This window comes from Pelodiscus sinensis, chromosome 6, assembly GCF_049634645.1.
Source record: "Pelodiscus sinensis isolate JC-2024 chromosome 6, ASM4963464v1, whole genome shotgun sequence".
Lineage (NCBI taxonomy): Eukaryota > Metazoa > Chordata > Testudines > Trionychidae > Pelodiscus > Pelodiscus sinensis.
In genome coordinates this window covers 38,400,492-38,420,464 of record NC_134716.1, presented here as the reverse complement: position 1 = coordinate 38,420,464, position 19,973 = coordinate 38,400,492, and the positions used below count along the sequence as shown (strand labels likewise).

The window sequence follows — 19,973 nt, the reverse complement described above, 5'->3', positions numbered from 1 at the left end:
AGAGTACAAAATGTGTTGTGTGAGGAAAATGAACTGAAATACAAGAGGATTGCAGGAGATTGGTTTATTGTTAAAAACATCTCTCCTTGGAAAATTGTATATGATAATTTGCATTTATGATTGCATAATACCATCCATGTGGGCACCTCAATGTTAATGGTGACTCAGGGCCACAATTTCAAGAAGGGTTATATTTCTTAGCTTATGACAATCATTAATCCAGAACATCTTTGAAAGTATCCTAGAGTCTTCTGCACTAGCTTACAGGTTACTAAATGAAGTACAGGGGCTTTCCCTAATGTCTTGCTGCTGTTGGAGGGGTTTTGGCAGAACAATTGTTACAGTATAGGACACTTCACCCTGAATGGTTCATTCTTACCGAAGACAGAAGTGCTCCTCTTATCAGATTAACAGTTCTGAAAAGGCACACAACTGAGATGAAAGCAAATAGATTTTGCTTTGATTTAGTTTTTCTAGACCAGTTTTCATGAACACTAATGGGCCCCTATCAACTGGAAATCTGCTCAGTTTACAAAATACTTTATTATTTTTAGTTTCATAATCACATTTCCCCCGTTTTCAGTGTCTGCAAGTCCTGTGCTTCCTGGGAGTGCCCACAGGCCAGTACTAAGTCAGATATTGCAGATGGAGCAGGAAACTGGGACATAACTAATGGATCTGTGACTATGGAGGATAGAGAAGCAGAAGCCACAGAACATATTTTGGGGAGAATACAAAGCAGACTGCCTGTCTTTTTGCTAACACATAAAACATACATGCCTCTGGTACTTCAAGTCAGTGTTAAATAGTAATAATTCCTAATGAGCACCACAGAACCTACTGTGACAAACCATTCTGGTCTGGCATGGGCACCACTGGCCCATGGAAAGTAAAAGCTTTGTGCTACTTATTTCTATAGCTTTTACAATAACATTCATTTCATTTGGGTTTATTTTTTTCTACAATAAATACCCAGGCATATGCATTTTAAAATAATTAACATGTGTTTATAATTAAATGGGGGGAAAAGAGTAAAGAAAAGTATATAAAATGGCAGTTATTTTAAGATCTACCTCAATATGTTTCCCAACCTTTTACGTCTGGGAGAGCTTCCCATTTTTGTGCCCCCTGGATATTCTCCAAACTGTTAATTTCAGCATATATTCAACGGAGAATGGCAAGTCGTCCAAAAATGAGAGGATGGGATTAGATTCTTTGTAACACAAATATGACAATTCAATCAAAATGATGTATCTATAGTCTCTTTGTTTGCATGTCTATTCACTGATTAAAGTCATTTTTCAAGTTCCAAACAGGACGCGAGGATAAACATTAAGAGAGCACAAGAGGAAATGTAAGGAGAAAGGCTGCATGAACCATTTTTTATACATTGAGCACTCCTTGGTATTTAGAATTTAAATGATTTCTTTATGCACATTAACTGAGCTTGGGATTTGTGTACAATTGTACCAACTGAACAGAAGTGGCTTGAGGCATAGTGCAGAATACTTCAGTGGAGTTGCAGGGGCAGTAGTACTCTCAGCAGTCACTCAACCTCCTAACTGGTTTCCAGGTGTTAGCAGACATGCAGGAGAGATTTGGTCATGTCCCAGTCACCAGGATAGACCCATATAGGGTTCAGAATATCACTAGCAGAGCCCCTCATCACTTGCATTCAAGGAGAGCTAGCAAATGCATGTGAAGGCAGATGAACAGGATCCCTGCAACCTTACCCTCCCAGGGATGGTCCTCACAGAACGAAACCCATGTCCCTCCTAGAGCTGTGTTTTTATAATGGGAATTCACGACAGCTGACCAAGTTAAAAAAAGAAACCTGAGTGCCCATTAGTTTATGGCTGTGGCTTGTATCTGAATGAAATAAGAAAGATAGACATTAATGTGAAGTGCTACATTTACATCGATATACACGTGAGAAGTATCCCCAACAGGTTTTATAGAAAACATTATCATCTCAGTTGTTCTGTGCAGAGCTGGGAATAGCATCCAGGTCAATCCATTAGGCGACAGGAAATGTCCAGCTTCTGATATCATACTAGCTGAAAAGCTTGGTGACATTTTAAAGTAGCTGTCTCAGTAGCTAGACAGCTAAGCCCTGATTATTTGCTGTGGTTGACAAGGAACACACAGTACAGCTCAGACAAGGGAGGTGTTTAGGGCAGCTTTCCACTGCTCCAGCCCTAGGCTATCTTTTGTGCAAGGTTAGTTCCTCATCCAATGAAAGATTCCCCTTATGCTGGGGTGATCCTTCCCTGGATGACTCGATTGGGTTTTGAGCTCGCACGAAACTACTCTAATAGAGCTGCGGATCAGAGCCCTATTGTGTCTCAGGAAGTGTACCATAGAATATTAAACAAGGACCATGTTTTTAAACAAACAATCAGATACAACATTCATATTATTTATACAAGTGTTTCTTAAACTGTGTTCTGCGGCACACTGGTGTGCCACGAGGCAGTCAGAGGTGTGCCGCGGAGAACAACAGAATTCAAAATGACCACCCTTTTCTCCAAACCTTTTTTTTTGGGGGGGGGGGGGAGGCTCAACAAGAAAATACTCAGTGTTCCTCATTAAAAAAAAATATTGTTTGGTATTCCTTGGTCTTAAAAAGTTCAAGAAACGCTGATTTATACAGCCCCTTTCCCAATGTGTATGCTAAATAGATTGCTGTTGATTACTGAAAAAACACAGTATAAACACTACACTTTACAGTTTGGGATCTAGATTGTACAGTCATATTTATTAGTGGGATAGTGAAATGGGAAGTGCTCTGACCGTTTAGAGCTGGACACAAAATGGTTTTCCTATCCCATTAATATTTTCTCTTACATGCTGGCTTTTAACAGAAATTCTATTTTGGACCTGAGAAACCTTTCCCTAGAAGGCCCATGTCAAAACAGGTCCAGCAAAAAAGTTGGTTTCAAAGAATCAACATTTTCCTGTGAGATCCTTTTCATTGAATATTTCCACTTTGCAGACCCTTTATCTTTAACTGCCCTGCTGGAGGAAATTAGACCAGCAAGAGGTCTGCTCTCGCTTCCACCATTGGGGTTTTAGACAGGACATCTGTGGAGAACCAGGCATACAGGAGTTCTGTTTCCCCACACCTCTTCCAACCCATAGCTCCTCCTTCCCAGAATGCGGATGCTAGCATTTACATCAAGGAGTTGGAGGAGGGAGGCAGAGTTGTGCAGCAGGCGTCAGAATCACACCACTCACCTGAATAGAGTTTCTCCAAGTAAGAGAAATTATCCAGTGGTTTCATAAAGTCAATGTAGAGCTACCTTGTGATGTGGCCTTAGCAGTCCAGAGGATTGAGCCAGTAGCATCTGAGGCAACCGAAACACTTTAGTGAGCACTGAGAAAACACTCAGAAGAGTTGAGATGTTCCTTGAAACAGTGAAATATGCTCTTCCCACTGTGATGATTCTGCTCTTTGTGCAATGGACCCAACCCTATCCTAGGTTGCATCCAGCAACTAGAAACCCTCTCAGATATGAACTGGGAGCATAGTCTTTGCTGATGCATAAGGAGATAGAACTCCTTGGACCATGCCCCTACCCTAAATGAGTGCAATAGTGAAGGGGCAGCTGCCTAGAACATTTATCTGTCAAGATATTTATATTTTGTTAAACAGACCTTAGCAAACATGATTTTAATAATCAATTTATTTGCAGTTAACTTACAGTTTCAGTCTCATTAAAAGCATAACTGGTGCTGGGCAAAACTTCAAACAATTTTAGTTAATCCAAAGTGATTTGCCCATTTGACACGAATTTACCAAATCATTTTGATCCAAAAAATTTTTACTTGGGAGAGTAGGTGGGGCAGATTGCTGCCAAAATTCCCTTGTGACTCTTTCACAAAGTGACATGTGCGTCCCCAACACCTCACATAAAACTTTTAGCCAAGTGGTCAGGGCACTCACTTGGGACATGGGATAGTTGGGTTCATTTCTCCCTTCTGCCTGATATAAGTAAGGTCCTGAGCTCAGGTGTCCCACCTCCCTGGCCAGTGCTCTGACCAGCAGGCTTGAGATTCACTCCCACAAATGCTCTCTCTGGCTCAATGGTTATTTGAATGCATCATGCAAAGCATACAAGCATCAATAGATTGAGACCAACAATTCTGAGAATAACCCATTGCCCAGTGGGAAGGGCACACTTTTGGGAGATGGGAGAGCCAAGTTCAAGCTTTGGTTGGACATTAGGAAAAACTTCCTGTCAGGGTGATTAAGCACTGGAATAAACTGCCAGGAACATTGTGTAATCTCCATCAATAAAGATTTAAGAATACGTTAGACAAATGCCTCTCAGAAACAGTGTAGATCAGAGGTAGTCAATAAGTAGCTCATGGGCTGGACGCAATTCACCAGGGTTAACTCCTGGCAGGCTGCCAGATGCTTTATTTACCCAAGCATCCACAGGTACAGCCACTCACAGCTCCCTTTGGCCGTTTCCAGCCAATGGGAACTTCAGGAAGCAATGTAGGCTGGGCCATCGCTTTCCCACTTCCCCCAGCTTCCATTGTTTGGAAACGGTGAGACATGGCCAATAAGAACTGTGAGCATCTGGTGACCCATCAGCTGCTAACCCTGACTAACTGTGTTTGAACTACAGGCTGCTTGTTGCCCTCGCCTGGTGTATATAGATCTTAGTCCTGACATCAGTGTAGGAGGCTGCACTAGATGACCTGTCAAGGTCCACTTCCAGTCAAATGATTAAAAGTTTCCACCCCACATTGGTGCAGGGGGAATGAATCCAGTTCTCCACATCCTGGATGAGTGCTCTAGCCTCTGTGCTAAAACGGCCAACTTGACATCGAACCATTAATCACTACCCATTTGGCCTGACAGACTATCCAATTTTCTATCCATCTTAGTCCATTTATCCAATCCATATTTCCTTAACTTGCTGGCAAGAATATTGTGGGAGATTATATCAAAAGCTTTGCTAAAGTCAAGGTATATCACATCCACTGACTTTCCCATATCCACAGAGCCCGTTACCTCATCATAGAAGCTAATCAGATTGGTCAGGCATTGGTCAGACTTTCCCTTGGTGAATCCATGTTGACCATTCCTGATCACTTTCCCTTCTTCCATGTGCTTCAAAATGGATTCCTTGAGGATCCCCCCCCATGATTTTTCCAGGGACTGAGGTAAGGCTGACTGGTGTTTAGTTCCCTGGATTGTCCTTCTTGCCTTTTTTTTTTTTTTTTTTTTTTTTTTTTTAAAGATGGGCACTACATTTGGCTTTTTCCAGTCATCCGGGATCTCTAACAAATGTCCACAAAAAACAGTTCTATGTCAAATGAAATGTTTTGTTGAACTAGAAAAGGACTTTTTAAATTTCCCAGCATTTTCAATTTTTCTTTACACACAAACTGATTTTTTCACAACTGCCAGTGAGACAAAAAAACAGTTATTTGTTCAACTTTAAGCATAATTAAATATATTAAGGATCTTAAATTTAAAGTGTTATAGAAAAACTACTTGCAGCCTTCTCACCAACACCCGTAATGACACTACTAGGGGCCAGTGTCATGCAGAGTTCTGCCAGGGAATACATCCACTCATCTAGATATTTGACTAGTTTTATAACAGGCTATGTAAAACTGCTGGCAATAGCGGTACAGGCTAAGACTTCATACACTGCCTTGTTTATACTGATCTACATAGAACACACTGAAATGTAAGTACAATATTTATATTCCAGTTGCTTTATTTTATTACTAGAAGATTTACCTGGTGTTGCTCTGGTCCTTAACTCAATTTGTTTTTGGAAAATAAAAATAAAAATAAAAATGTACATGCTTCATTTCAGTCATTGCTCTGGGGTGAAGCTGGAGATGAGGCGTTCAGTATGAAAGGCTGATTGACCCAGGGAGAGGACTACCTTGGCCCTCTCCTACCACAACAACTTGAAGTCAGATGAGACACACCTCTCCATAGTTGCTGCAGCTCCAGTGTGCACAGATAGGGGAGAGGTGCATGTTCCCCAGCTGGGGCAGGTCTCGGTTCATCTGCCACTTACGTTCCTGAGCCAAAGTGAGGAATGCAGCAAACTGTGCACTTTCCCCTCACTCCCTGATGATAGGGAACAGCCAGCAATACCCTTGTATGAACCAGGAGGCTTCAACCCCTCCCTCCCCACTCTGTAAAGGGTGCCTGGGGGATGGGAGGCTCAGGGCTAGCACAGTCCCAGATGGGCAGGAACACGCCCCCAGCCAGCCCCTTTCACCTGATTGATGATTCTGTCTCTTCTCTCTATGGTTTTATGAGAAGCAATCCCATTTCAGGCACATCCCAGTTTCCTGGCACAACCAAACCCTTACCTTGCTTTAAGTTATGATAAGACGAAGCTGTAAATGCAATTTCATGGTCCTAGTTCTCGCTGTTTAGGAGGAGTTCTTGAACAGATGGACAAACTCTCAAATATATAGTAGACTATATGGTAAAAATGAGAATGTATGTATTTTTTTCAGTGGCAGCATTCTGATACCAAAAAAAAAAAAAAAAAAAAAAAAAAAGACAGACAGACATAAAAATACAAGTGTAAGCAAGTGGATATAGTAGTTTGGAAAGGTTAAAAGCCACTGTTCTAAGCTACATTTCTATGGTTACAACCCTACCCCACAGCCTTCTCATTCTCTCCTCCATGCCCATAACCAGATTCTGATCTCATTTACAGGTTTTTAAAACCAGTAACATTACATGGACTTTGAGGGTATGTCTACACGAGGAAATTATTTTGAAATAACCACATTCAAAATATTTCAAATATTCGGGAGTTATTAAGCTTACTCCCTCAGAAAAGCAGGAGTACAGATTTTGAAATACAGGCAGTCCCCGGGTTACATACAGGATAGGGACTATAGGTTTGTTCTTAAGTTGAATTTGTATGTAAGTCAGAACTGGCTCCAGATTTAGCTGCTGCTGCTGAAACTGACCAGGGGCTGACTACAGGAAGCTGGAGGCAGAATTGCTCTGCCCCCAGCTTCCTGGAATCAGCCACTGATCAGTTTCAACAGCGGCTGAATCTCGAGCCTGGGACAGAACAGCTGGGCTGCCAGGTAGGTCCCTGCAGGACCAACCCGGCAGCACCCTAGCTGCTCTACCCCAGGGTCCACAACAAAAGCCTGGTCTTCTGGGGGGGGGGGGGCACACTAGCTGCGCCCCCCCCCCCTCCAGCAGACCAGGGACACGGGGAGCAAACCGCAGCGGCGGCGGAGTCCCACGCCTCCCCGGCTTTGCTAAAGCAAAGCCTCAGAGGCGCGGGACCCCTCCGCCTCCCCGGCTTTGCTCCAGGTGTCTCTGGTCTGCTGGAGACGGTCCCCAGCAGACCAGGGGCACCCGGAGCAGCTTTTCTCGCCCCGGAGGTCGAGGTGGCGGGACCGCTGCGCTCTGGGCGGTCACGCTGCCTGCGAGCTCCGGGGCGAGAAAGCCCCGTTCGTAAGTGCGGATCAGACATAAATGGGATCCGCGTAACTTGGGGACTGCCTGTAACCAGACCCTTATTTTGAAATAATGGGCTTGGTAGAGAGGACGCTCCATTTGTTATTTCGAAATAAACAGGGCTGAGAGTTATGCCGGATTGAAATGAAGGTCAGCATAATTAGAATCTGGTCTACTGACTGGGTAATGAAAACTAGAATCAGACTCTCTACTTCTTCCGCTGCGCAAAGCTTGTCTGATTATGCTGAAAAGACTTGTAGGCCAGTAAGGAAGTGTTAGATTGCAAGCAGAATATTATGTCTAAACATGACATGTAATTCACTGCACTTTCCCATATCTCACCTACATCTATTGTCAGAGTTTTTTTCCCCCTCCAGTTAAAGATGTAGTAAAAGTCAAAAGGTTGAATTTTAAAGTCAATTCTTATGCAAATGTGCTCATTTGTTAAAGCTTAGCATTTAACCACAGGCCATGAATGGAATTTATTAACTCACTAAAAAATGATACTGTTAGGTCCTCAGCCATTGTATAGTGACTGCTTGCTTAATTATCCATATCTAAAGAGTTAAAATGGTGGCTTTTACTGATTTGTGATTCTTTAAGCTTTCTGCTAGTGTGCAGCGTAGTGTATATTAACACCACAGGTCATTGAGTGCCTACTGAAAGCTCACTCTGGAAATACCTGAAGGACACAACGAGCTCTTCAGAAATCTGTGTCATGATACTTCATGTGTTAACAGAATATGTGGCACAATGATGCATAGCAAAGGATCAACCTGGGGTGGGCATGTAAAGTGCTCTGCTTCACCGGTGAATGCCAGAGTGAAGCATTGTAATTTTATTCCAATTATACTCTTAGTGCCATGATGTCACAGCATAAATTTGTACTTTTGCATGCAGCTCATGCTGGTGTGATGACAGCTCTTAAAATATTGAGTGATTGTGGGGCCGTCAGCATAAAATTATTCTAACATGGTGCCTTTATTAGTGCTTCAATAAATGCCATTCTTCTTGTGTTCCAGGGTGGCATTTGCAAATGAGCTAATTTCTCGGCAGTAAAATAATTGCATTGCATTTGTTTTGCAGGCGGAGATGGGGGGAGGAGGGAAGAAGAAAAAGTGCTGTTACATAAAAGGGGTTCTTTTGCCATCAAAACTACATTTGCTGTGGTTAGGCAAGTTTAAAAAAGAACACATTAACTAAATGACTGTACAATTATTTAAATTAGCTTGCTGCTTGATAAAGCCATGCAGGGGAATAAACACTAAAAAAAAAAAAAAAAAAACCACAAGGGGGAGGAGGGACTAACAAAAGATATGACAAACCTTTCACAGGAAAGCATTTTGTCAAAGTCAAGCACTGCTTGCTGATTGGTGACACATTTTGGAATTCACAACGCATCTTTTTCATCACACTAAATCCAAACAGCATGTCAGGGAACTCTGTTCACTGGGGCAAATTAGAAGGAAGGATTGGGGAGAGGAGGCTAGATGGCCTTTAATTCTTGCCTGCATGTTTTGGTGCTTGCGTCATCTAGATAAGCAATCAATTGTGAAGCAACAGAAGCATAAAGGAAACCAGGCAACATTAATACAAAAAAACTTCACCAAGAGGCCTGCAAATGCTGTATCCATTGTCAAATGGATGAGCCTGAGGGAGCAAACTGTCAAAAATTAAAATCTTGGGCTAAAATAGGTGCCTATATGTAGATTAGAAGCCTAAGTGGCCTGATTTCCAAAAGTGTTGCACATCCTGCAGCAACTGCCAATACTGTGGAGTGCTCAGAACATTGAGAATCAGGCCACTTAAGGTGCCCAAGTTCAGATTTAGACACCAAGCTTTTTTGTTTCTGAAACATCTTAGCCTAGGTGATATGTTCATAATTCAGTAAGCTAAACCATGTTAGAATTCTTCAGAGCCATAGGTCCAAATGAACGGAAAAAGATCAATCATACCATTTAGTCACAAATATTTTAATGTGAAAGTTTTTAAGAAAGATTTATGACTTTCCCTGTGGGAAGACAAGAAATGATCTCCTGTGAAATTTGTGATAATAGCCAGCTTTGTCCACAAACCCAGTGATCAGAACGTCAGAGCCCGTTAATAGTCTGTCATGGCACAACTGGTAGCAATGCATCCACCATAAATAAAGGAACAAAGAAGCCTCTGGAAGGAATTATACTTAATGAGAATACCAGTTAAACCATTTTAATGAAGAGAAAACCCCACAGGTGAGTGAGATGGTACAGTATTTCCCAATGAGAATAAAAATAAGTCTCTCTGTTTAAAACAAACATCTGAATGCCATTGGGTGGAAAGTCAAGTGCTGCTAGCTGATTGGTCACACATTTTGGAATTCACAATGCATCTTTTTCATCACACTAAAACCAAACAGCAGGTCAGGTAACACAGCTCACTGGGGCAAATAAAAAGGAGGGTGTGGGGAGATGAGGCAGGATAGCCTTTAAATCTTACCTGGCATGTTTTGCAAACTAAAACATGGCCTTGGATACCACTTCACAAGTCTCAAGAAGTAAATCTGCACTTCGAAGGCCAAGTTCCTTGTGGCTTGCACATATGAAAAAATTGACATAGATAGGAAAGGAACAAAGCAATACAAATTATCTGGCTCCCAAAAAACCCCAGGGAACGGTATTCTGAGGAGGGGAATAGAGATCAAGTAGCATGTTCTTAATTGTATTTTCAGCTCAGATTGCCCCGATCCACTTGCCACCACAACCCACATATTGGTACCTGCATGACTAGTGACCCATAACTGTTGAGATACATAAGAAATGAAATATAGTCCCTTGCTTGGATTGTTTAGGGTCATGATGAAACTGTTGTCTTTGTATAAAAAATATTATGGATGTGAAGTAACTGATTAATTCACATTGGTAGCCAACAAATTTTTGAAGGCAATGTATTTATTTCATTTGTCACCGGACTATTACTGCTCCAGGTTGGAATAATATGAGTGATTATGTACCCGGAACACTGCACAAAAAACACATCAAAAGTTATGTTAATTTGTTCCTGACAGCCAGAATTCAGCTCTCAGTTTTGAAAAATCTTACCACCATAAGCAGTACAAATAGTTACCTGGCAATGGAGAATGGACGTTTCTTTAAAAAGGGGGAGTGTAAGAAGTATGTTGCAACCACTGGAAGTTTTTAAACCAAGTAAGGTAATGTGTCAACATTACTTCAGTATTAATGCTATTCCCCATACAGAGGCAAAATTCTAATGATTTAATTAAAGCCACTGTGCAATAAGTATATAATTCCACTCAGGAATTCTCTAGACATCATAAACTATTAAACCAGAGCTTTTGGAGTGGTTAGCCTCTAGAAACTCAATATTGCTGAATTATTTTTGTTTATTTGCTCTTACATATTACATAATACTATGTTAGACTCCAACAGAAGATTCCAAATCTACTCTGATGAATTATCTGAGCAGCTAGTAGAATTACCTTTCTATTATCTGTGGAGAAGATCAGAGCAGGTATTCAATCCCTTTTCTAGCCTAGAAAGAAAGTGGGGGAGAACATCAAAATGATGGGGAAATGGCTCACATGGTCACTAAAGTTATATTAGAGATGTTTCTGATATTATTCATACACTGTCCTTGCCAAACTGCTTAAAAACAGGCAAGGGACCATTATGGTCATCACAGACACACAGGTGGAGAGAGGTTCAGTCAGTGGCTTGTTGCAAAAAGGGGATAAGGGACAGGAAGGAAAACAAATGAGTGGTATGCATGATTGGCAAGACAGAAGTACAGTGTTCACATACAGCTTAGTGGAAAGACATCCTGGCAAAATCATGCTCTAAAACTTAAGTACACTGCATGCAGTTTCAGACAACATGGGTCTTTGGCAGAGCAAATTCAACAAGAAGTCCATCTCCAGAGTAGTCTCTGATTTTCTTCTTTCACTTTGGATGTAGCCATCAGTAATGGCTTCTCCTCCACTGTCGCAAATTACCTCTCCCTAGGTAGGGGCATCATTACCCATATGCAGAATATGTAGCTGTGCAGGGCATCCAAAAATTTGGGGCACCACTGGATCTTACTGTACATCTACCTCCTCTTCCTATCTATAGTCTGTGGCCCTGCTTCCTCTGGAGAGGATCAAGTTAACTGAAAAAGCCTGCCAGAACTATTAGCAAAACACTGAATCCATGAAAAGAGTAATTTAGGTGGTAATGAAGCCAACTTAAAAAGCACTTGCCAACTCCAGGTATATACTGTCAGTTTCTGAATTTGCGGATTTAGTCTACTGGACCTTAGTTTCAAATCAGAATTTAAACTATTTCATTAGTGTGATGGGCTCTCTGAATCCTGCACTAAGCCCAGCAGGACCCTGGCTGTTCATCCAGCAAGGGGGCTGAGCGACGCAGCACTGGAGAGTAGTGACTGCCAACCACTGGGACCGTGCCGCCAACAGATGGCTGCAGCACGCAGGGGCGGGGCCCAACACAAACCCGCAACCCCCCAGAGCGGCAGGATGCAGAGTGGGTGGAGCAACGTCCCGCAGCGGGATGCTTGAAAAGGCCCTGGGGAAAAGGCTCGCAGGGCAGGAGTCACAGGAAGCCTTGTTGGGAACTCTTTACCCAGTCCTGGTGGAGGAGAGGTCAGCGTTCCCCAGAAGGCCGGGATCGTGATGAGGGAACCGTAGGCAGCAGCGGACTGGTAAGCTTCCGTGACAAACTCAGAGGGATCACTGTGCAGGAGGGGAATAGGAAGCAGCCCGGGACAGAGCATTTTTGGCACCTGTGGGCTGACACGCTTCAGGGTGGAACCCCATTAGCCAGGTAGGGGTCAAACATCCTGAACCCTTAGGGCCCCGGGCTAGGACCCCCTAAAGCCCCTTCCTTCGCCGCCCTACACTCCCATTGATTAGTGAGTACTGCCGGTCAGCTGGCCTAGAGGGCAGATGCTATCATTATCAGGACCCAGGAAGGGATCAGAACTTGGAGGCTAAGGGAAGCCAGGGGTCCCACAAGACTCTTAAGATGGTGGGGTCGCTAGGGCCCAACCTCATGCCAGAGAGTGGAAGCTTGTGCCCTTAAGTCCATCTTCCATGGATAAACTAAGGTGGTGGGCTCGCTGGGCCCCACACCTCTGCCGTGTGGTGGGCCCTTGCGCCTGTAAATCCACCACAATTAGCGTGTTGCTGAATATTATTTTTTTTTAAATCACGTCTAAAAATAAGTCATCAACCCCTAACCCAGACTATCAGTGAGGATAGGGCTACCAATACTGCATAGGGCCCCATAAAACCTAAGGACATCCCTGTCCCTAGGAACCAGAAGTCCAACAATCAGGTCCCTCATATACTATCATCACTTTATAAGAATACAGGTACACATGTGGTGCATGTTTCAGGTCCTTCTGCGGGAGGGGGGTGGGTAATTCTACACCCATTGGTATCCTGCATTTTGATGCAGTTGCAAATAAGTGGTTGTAATCATTTTATTTACAGAAATGGTGATGAAATATAAGAAATGAAGGGTCTGATCCAGCCAGGGTATGGAAGGTACTTAACTCCCATTGAAGTCAGCAGGGGTTGAAGACCTTCATGATCTCAGAGGATCAAGCCTCGGCTAAGCAGTAAAGAGGTCAGAGATAAATTTAAAAAAAATAGAATCACCACCTAAAGTCTGATGTAGCTGAATAAAGTCCACAGTTGCAAGAGCTGTGAAGTGCTACATATGCTGGCTGTGAGACAGACTGACCACATAAAGGGGTCCGAATGATCTTCCATGGCGAGAAAAGGTCTATGCTGGATGGGACCCTTCTCACTTCCAGCCCTCACTCTTGCACCCTCTTCTGCCTCCAGCCTCCTTTACCCCCACCTCCAGCACTATCTCCATTCCCCCTGCCCTGACTCCTACACCCCGCATATTACCAGCCCCCTCCCCTGAATCCCCCCCTCCGCCCCCATCTCAAAATATCTTAGAAATAGTACAGAGGAAGACAACAAAAATGATTAGCCATATGGAAGAGAGATTTAAAAAACCTGGGACTGTTCATGTTAGAAACAGAGAGACAAGTAACGGACTATGTGACAGAGGTTTACAAAAATTATGGTAGGGAGGATATGAATAGGGAATAGTTATTTACCCCATCACATAAGAACCAGGGGTCTCCCAATTAAGTAAATAGACAGAAGGTTTAAATACAAACATAAGGAAGAATTTCTTATACAATGAGCCTGTGAAACTCATTGCCATGGAGTTCTGTGAAGGCTAAAACCTCAAGTGGGTTTAAAAAAAAAAGAACTGGAAAAGTTCCTGGAGAATGTGTCCACTAGTGGCTCTTAGCCAATATGATCAGGGACATAACCCCTCACTCGGGGTGTCTCTCAACCTCTGTCTGTCAAACTGGGATAGATGGCTGGGATGGATCACTCAACAGTTGCTTTGTTTTGCTAATTGCCTCTGAAGCAGCTGGCACTATCAACTATAGGAAGACAGGATAATAGGCTAGAAGGACCATTAGCCTAAGCCAGTAAGGTCGTTGTTTTGTTCTTACAAGTACTCCACCAACTGCCGTGCTGCTCTCACGGAATGCTCTCTCACCCAGGATTGGTGGTGTTTTAAACTCAAATTGGCAAGATTACAGGTTGGAGCATGGGTGCTGCTTTCAATTCAGGCTTAGCCCACTCAGTTTGTAGGGAGGATGCAGAGTAAGTCATTCCAGTGCTGAATGCCCTACCACAATTCTCCATGTACTCAGAAAACAGCAGATCACTGGGAATGAATCAGCAGCGCAGCTTACTGCAGTCCAAATAGTCATTGGAAATCCTACTGACTTCCCAGAAATCTTACTGATGCACATTGGTGTACGTAGCACCAGTTAGGCTATAGGAACTAGGGTGTGGCTGTGCAGTGTGGCTGTTCACCCCTCTGCTACGCTAACCCAAGTAGGGCTGCCAGGTGTCTGGTATTGACCCGGACAGTCTGGTATTTTCGCCTCCTGTCCAGCGTTAAAAAAAAAAAAAATTAGAAAATACCAGACACCTAAAACATCCGGTATGTTCTAATATTTTTTCCCCCTGCCAGGAAGTGAAAATACCAGACACCTGGCAACCCTACCACACTCAGCAACCAGGCCCAGCATTCCCCTGCCCCCATTTTTTTGCTTAATAACGGTCAGGGTCTTTTTTTTTTTTTTTTTTTGCGCTCAGCAACTTTGGTCTCCTCCTTTTTTCCCCCCTCAACAGTGTTTTTTTGGGGGCGGGGAAGGGAGGAGTGTTCAGTATTTTTGATTAAACCAGCTGGCAACCCTAAACCCAAGTGTCAGTCATCTCAGCGGCCTCAGAGAAACATCCAATTAACTGGAAGCTACAGCCCCTTTCATTTATCATGATTATTTCAGATTCGATTTTCCAAATGCTGAACATTCACAAATGCAGCCCAAACTTCTGGTTGCTTCAGGCACTCAGCACGCCCGACAACCAGTGCATAAGTGGGCATGATCGCTTACAATCAAGAAGGAAAGGTCCCTGCCTCATCGATCTTCAACACACATACATGGCAAATGTCAGCAGCCAGTGATGTATGAGGAATTGGGGTTGAAGGAGATGTGGAAAGCATCAACAGCCAAAAAGGAATCTGCCTCTTAATTGACTGGGGGAATCCCTTGGTGTGACATCTTGCTATCACCTGAGCCTGAAGTCATTTTGCTCTCCTTAGCCAGCCAACTGCCCTCTCTCTCTCTCCTTTCAAATCCTAACTTAAAATCTACCTCATCCTTAATAATAACAATCCCTACATGCACATCCTTTCCTCAGCCGCTGTCCTAGATTTTGCCTTGTATTTGTCATGTCTTACTTCGAATATAAGCTTGCCAGGAAGGGCAGGTATCTTTTAAATGCATGGGGCTGCATGCATATTTTGCAACAACAGTAAGCTGTGACTGTGAATCTGCCCTGCCTTGTCAATGCCTCTAGGAAAGAGGCACTTACTTGAGTTCTTAATCTGGCACACTGCTCAAAAAGGACAGAAAGGACATCCTCTCAGAATAGGGAACATTTTCCCCCACTAATTCAAGGATAAAAATTCATACACTTCACTACTACCCAATATTCCCCTTAGGTTTAAAACTGCTTGACAAGTCCAACTGGTCATCACTATTTGCTCAAAAAGAAGGTTCTTGGAATACAACCCAATTAGACCAGAGACATATGCAAAAGCGTATGTGCATCGCACCCACCCACATGCTTCTGTCAGACTTAGAACAAAACTGCTGCTTGGTATTTTCACGGAGACAGATGAGCAAAGTGCCACAAAAGAACATCTGAATCATACAAGACAGGAGAAAAGAAACCAAAAAGGTTTCTCAGTTGGCTAAGTAGGTAAAAAACCTGGGAGACACAAATTGGAAGTAGCAAAGACTGAAATTCAATGTGCAATCAACTGATTGGCAACATTACCCAATCTACCTCATACTGCACCCGAGAGGCAAAACATGGATGGGTTTATTATTCCAACTTTAACACAAATCTATATAACAGATAAAAGGATAAATACAAGGAAGATACTATTGCAGAAAATAAAGCAAAAACAAAAAGCTTGACTGCAGATGTGAACCAAAAAAAAAAAAAACCAAATAATTTAAAATTGCCCCTCACCCATTTCCACATTCCTCAAAAATGTCAATGGCTTCTTATAGATCTGATAGTCATCAACAGCTCACACTTAAGGCCAGATCCCTTTCCGCCATGCTCCTTCCTAGACAGTCGCTTCCCATCTTGTATGTATGGAACTGATTGTTCCTTCCTAAGTGGAGCACTTTGCATTTCTCTTTATTAAACCTCATCCTGAATGAGTAGGATGCTTTTTCAAAACTCCTCTTTGGATTTATCATGCAACCAACACTCCATCCTCACATACACATCACACAATTCTGCTGATATGTCCTGAGAGGGCAAAATTCGATTTTGAAAAATACCTGCCTACACAAAGCACATCCATGTCCAAGGTCAATCATTTCAACTGACTTTCTATTACAAAGAGTTCAGCTCTTATGGGCCCCAGTTTTGTGTGATGCAGAGTACCTCCCGCAGACTGGTAGGCATGGGAAAGGGGTCTTCACAGGTTGTAGGAGCAAATTCATAAATTAGATGTGGTTGAACATGTTATTTTGCTGAAAAAAGGTTTTTGTGTTCAACATAATATTAACCAAAAACATTCATGTTTAATTTTTTCTCCAGTTTTCAAAAAACAAACAAAACCCCTTTATTTTCTATATTTTTTCAATTTTCAAAGCTGGTTTAAGAAAAAAAATTGTGTTTTTGATGAAAAACCTGGAAAAATTCCACAAAAATATTTCAGACAACAAGAACAACACTTTTAATTGCAGGAAGAGCAAACTTTGCTGCATAACACATTCACACTATAGGCTTTCACTGTTCTTTCCCCTTATTAGCTCATAACAGGTATGAAAATATACTTTCCACTTAAAGCAATGGTCATTGACTAAAGAGAGCAGTCCTGACTGTGCTCTCATTTATAACAGTGAAAAACAGAAATAGCTTGATCAAAGCCAATACAAGTGTAAAGCCAATATAATTCAAGAGGAGAATCAGGGCTAGTATCTTGGACTTCCCCTCTCCTACTTCTTTTCCCTCTTATTTCTTTTCCTTCTACTCCTGTCAGCAATGAATTTTATATCATAACACAGACCTGGTGTGTGACAGGTATGTGTCACACACCAGGGAGCAGTCAGTCTAGTGAGTGGTTGTGTCACCACCTGCCCTACAACCTTGGATGCCTCACAATCGCTAACGTCACATGTGGGTCCATCTTTAGTGTGGATTAATTATGGGGAGGGAGAGTCCATGTTTTGCTGTCTCTAGAATAGATGAGTTAGCACCAAAATATATAGCCTCTTTCAATTCCATCAGCTCTGTTGGAGTACTTCACTAAACCTTCTTAATTGCTGAAAGCTTGCATTTTGATCCTTCATAACTACTGACTAAAATCAATTTGTCGTCAGGCAACAGCTGCAGCATTCATTGTAGCTGGTTCCCATGAAAATGGCTAATTCTGAAAAATGTTAATAGCTTCAGCCTTCAATGGGAAGATTTAATAATTAAATTTTAATTTACAAAAAAGAAAAACATTTAAGACAGGTTAACCTGTCAAGAACAACCTCATTTTTGATCCAGCTGAGGCAGACAAGGAGAGTGGATATCCTCGTTAATACTACAATTGGCATCTGGAATCTGTTCAAAAATTCTGATTTACTTCGTAACAGAGGATTACGGCAGAATTTGGAGTTCTTTATGGCCTGCAGAGGCTTGTGAAATTCAAATATAAAAACCATCAGTTAAACATTTCATGAAAAGCCGTACCTTAGAACTAATCCAAAGAACCGCTTTAAGGGGATGAATATACACAACATTTTGGTATCTCCACTTATGGAAACATGAACATTCTTGGGCAGGGTCAGTCAGTGAGCTTTTGAAGATAAACACCACCAGAATTCAGTTCCACACACGCTTCCAATTCACTGAAAAAAAATAGTCAGAAGCCTCCAGTATTTATGAATTATTAATGCTGGCTTTCAGGGTGGTGGGGTTTTTTAAGTTCTGCTTTTGTGTGCATGTTCAGCTGAGTCATTCAATAGATGGAGAGGCATGAATAGTTATGCTAACTAGCATTGGGGCTAACCTTTAAAGTTCGTTAAAGCAGTCAGCTTTCCCTGAAATATTTTCATTTTCCTTTTTTCTGAACGAGAAAACAGATTTGCACAGTGGGCACTGGAGGGGGCACCTTTAGGAACCGGATTTTATGATTAAAAGAATGGAGGGAGCAGGTTCAAGAAGTGCGTCAGTTTCCCAATTCTCATTTACAGTCCTTGCCATCAGAATGTATTCACATTGGCAACTGGCACTCCCTCAATTCTCGTTACAAACACTGTCAATCAAATGATGTGAAGGAACACACAAGCACTCTGTAAAATATAGCAGCTTCCAATAGAAAAAAACCTGAGAAGATCCTTTCGGGGGTACAGGGGAAAATGAGATATAGCATCAGCATGCAGGTTGGAAGCAGCACAAAAAAAAAAAAAAAAGTGAGCTTCAATACAGACACAAGGTGGGAAATACAGATAGCAAAGAACGTATTCTTGACCAGCTAAGGACTTTTTAAGAAATTATTTGCAAAAGAAAAATAGAGAATGCTCACCACCGCACCTTCTATACCAGGGGCAAGCAAAAGGGCCTCTGCGGGCTGGATCTGGCCCAAAGTGGACCTTCCATTCTCCTGCCCCCAGGCCAATTAGGGGGCAGGGAAGCACATGAAGTTTCCTGTGCCTTGCCAGGAGCACATCACACACTCCTGGCAGGGCGGGAAGAAGCTTCACATGCTCTCCCAGGCCAATCAGAGCTTGGGGGCAGGGGTAAGGGAGCACAGGAAGTCTCATCCCACTGCCAGGGGCATGGGAACTTAGTGGGAAGAGGGGGGGCAAAGGGGCTCAACCCCAGACCAATCATGGTTTCTGGGTGGGGAAGCCCAAAACATCCTGGCCCCATCCCTTCCTTTTGAGGCTCTGTCCCTTTCAGAGCAGCATGGGGCCCACTTCAAAAAATTGTTAAGTTGCCCCCGGCAAAAAATTATTGCCCACTCCTGTTCTATACTCTTCCACTTTTTTGTAAAGTTTGATTCTTAACAGGATTTGTGTGTGTGACAAAAATCAAAGCATCATGCGATTCAACATACTACCTCTTACTGTTAAAGCTAGAGAAGGCCTTGAATCACACGTCTTAAGATATGTAGTCAAATAATAATGCTAATAATCAGGAATGACATGGTGCTTTCTGATCCCAAGATCTCTCAAATGTGGGTATTATTCTCATTTTGCAGATGGGAAAATTCAGACACAGAAATGAACTTGCCTAATGTCACAGTCATGGTTAGAAAACAGAGTCATTATTCCCAATCCTAATCTCTAAGGGTATGTCTACACTACCCTCCTAGTTCGAACTAGCGGGGTAATGTAGGCATATCGCACTTGCAAATGAAGCCCGGGATTTGAATTTCCCGGGCTTCATTTGCATAAACTGGGCGCCGCCATTTTTAAATCCCTGCTCGTTCGAACCCCGTGCCGCGCGACTAAACGCGGCACGAACTAGGTAGTTCGGAGTAGGCTTCCTAGTCCGAACTACCGTTACTCCTCATTCCATTCCATGAGGAGTAACGGTAGTTCGGACTAGGAAGCCTAGTCCGAACTACCTAGTTCGTGCCGCATGTAGCCGCGCGGCACGGGGTTCGAACGAGCAGGGATTTAAAAATGGCGGCGCCCAGTTTATGCAAATGAAGCCCGGGAAATTCAAATCCCGGGCTTCATTTGCAAGTGCGGTATGCCTACATTACCCCGCTAGTTCGAACTAGGAGGGTAGTGTAGACATACCCTAACTCAGTGGTCACCAACCAGTAGATCAGGACCTACCGATAGATTTTGGAGCATATGACAGGTGATCCTG

At 42.8% G+C, this 19,973-nt stretch overlaps 1 long non-coding RNA gene across 2 annotated transcripts in view; it reads right to left on the bottom strand.

The window, feature by feature from the left end:
* The window catches only part of LOC142829847 (uncharacterized), a 173,636-nt gene extending 155,625 nt beyond the window's left edge, over window positions 1-18,011 (bottom strand). For both annotated transcript variants that reach the window (XR_012904703.1, XR_012904704.1), the window contains exon 1: window positions 17,841-18,011. This is a non-coding gene — a long non-coding RNA (uncharacterized LOC142829847). The remainder of the gene's footprint in view (window positions 1-17,840) is intronic.
* Between the last annotated feature and the right edge of the window lie 1,962 nt (window positions 18,012-19,973).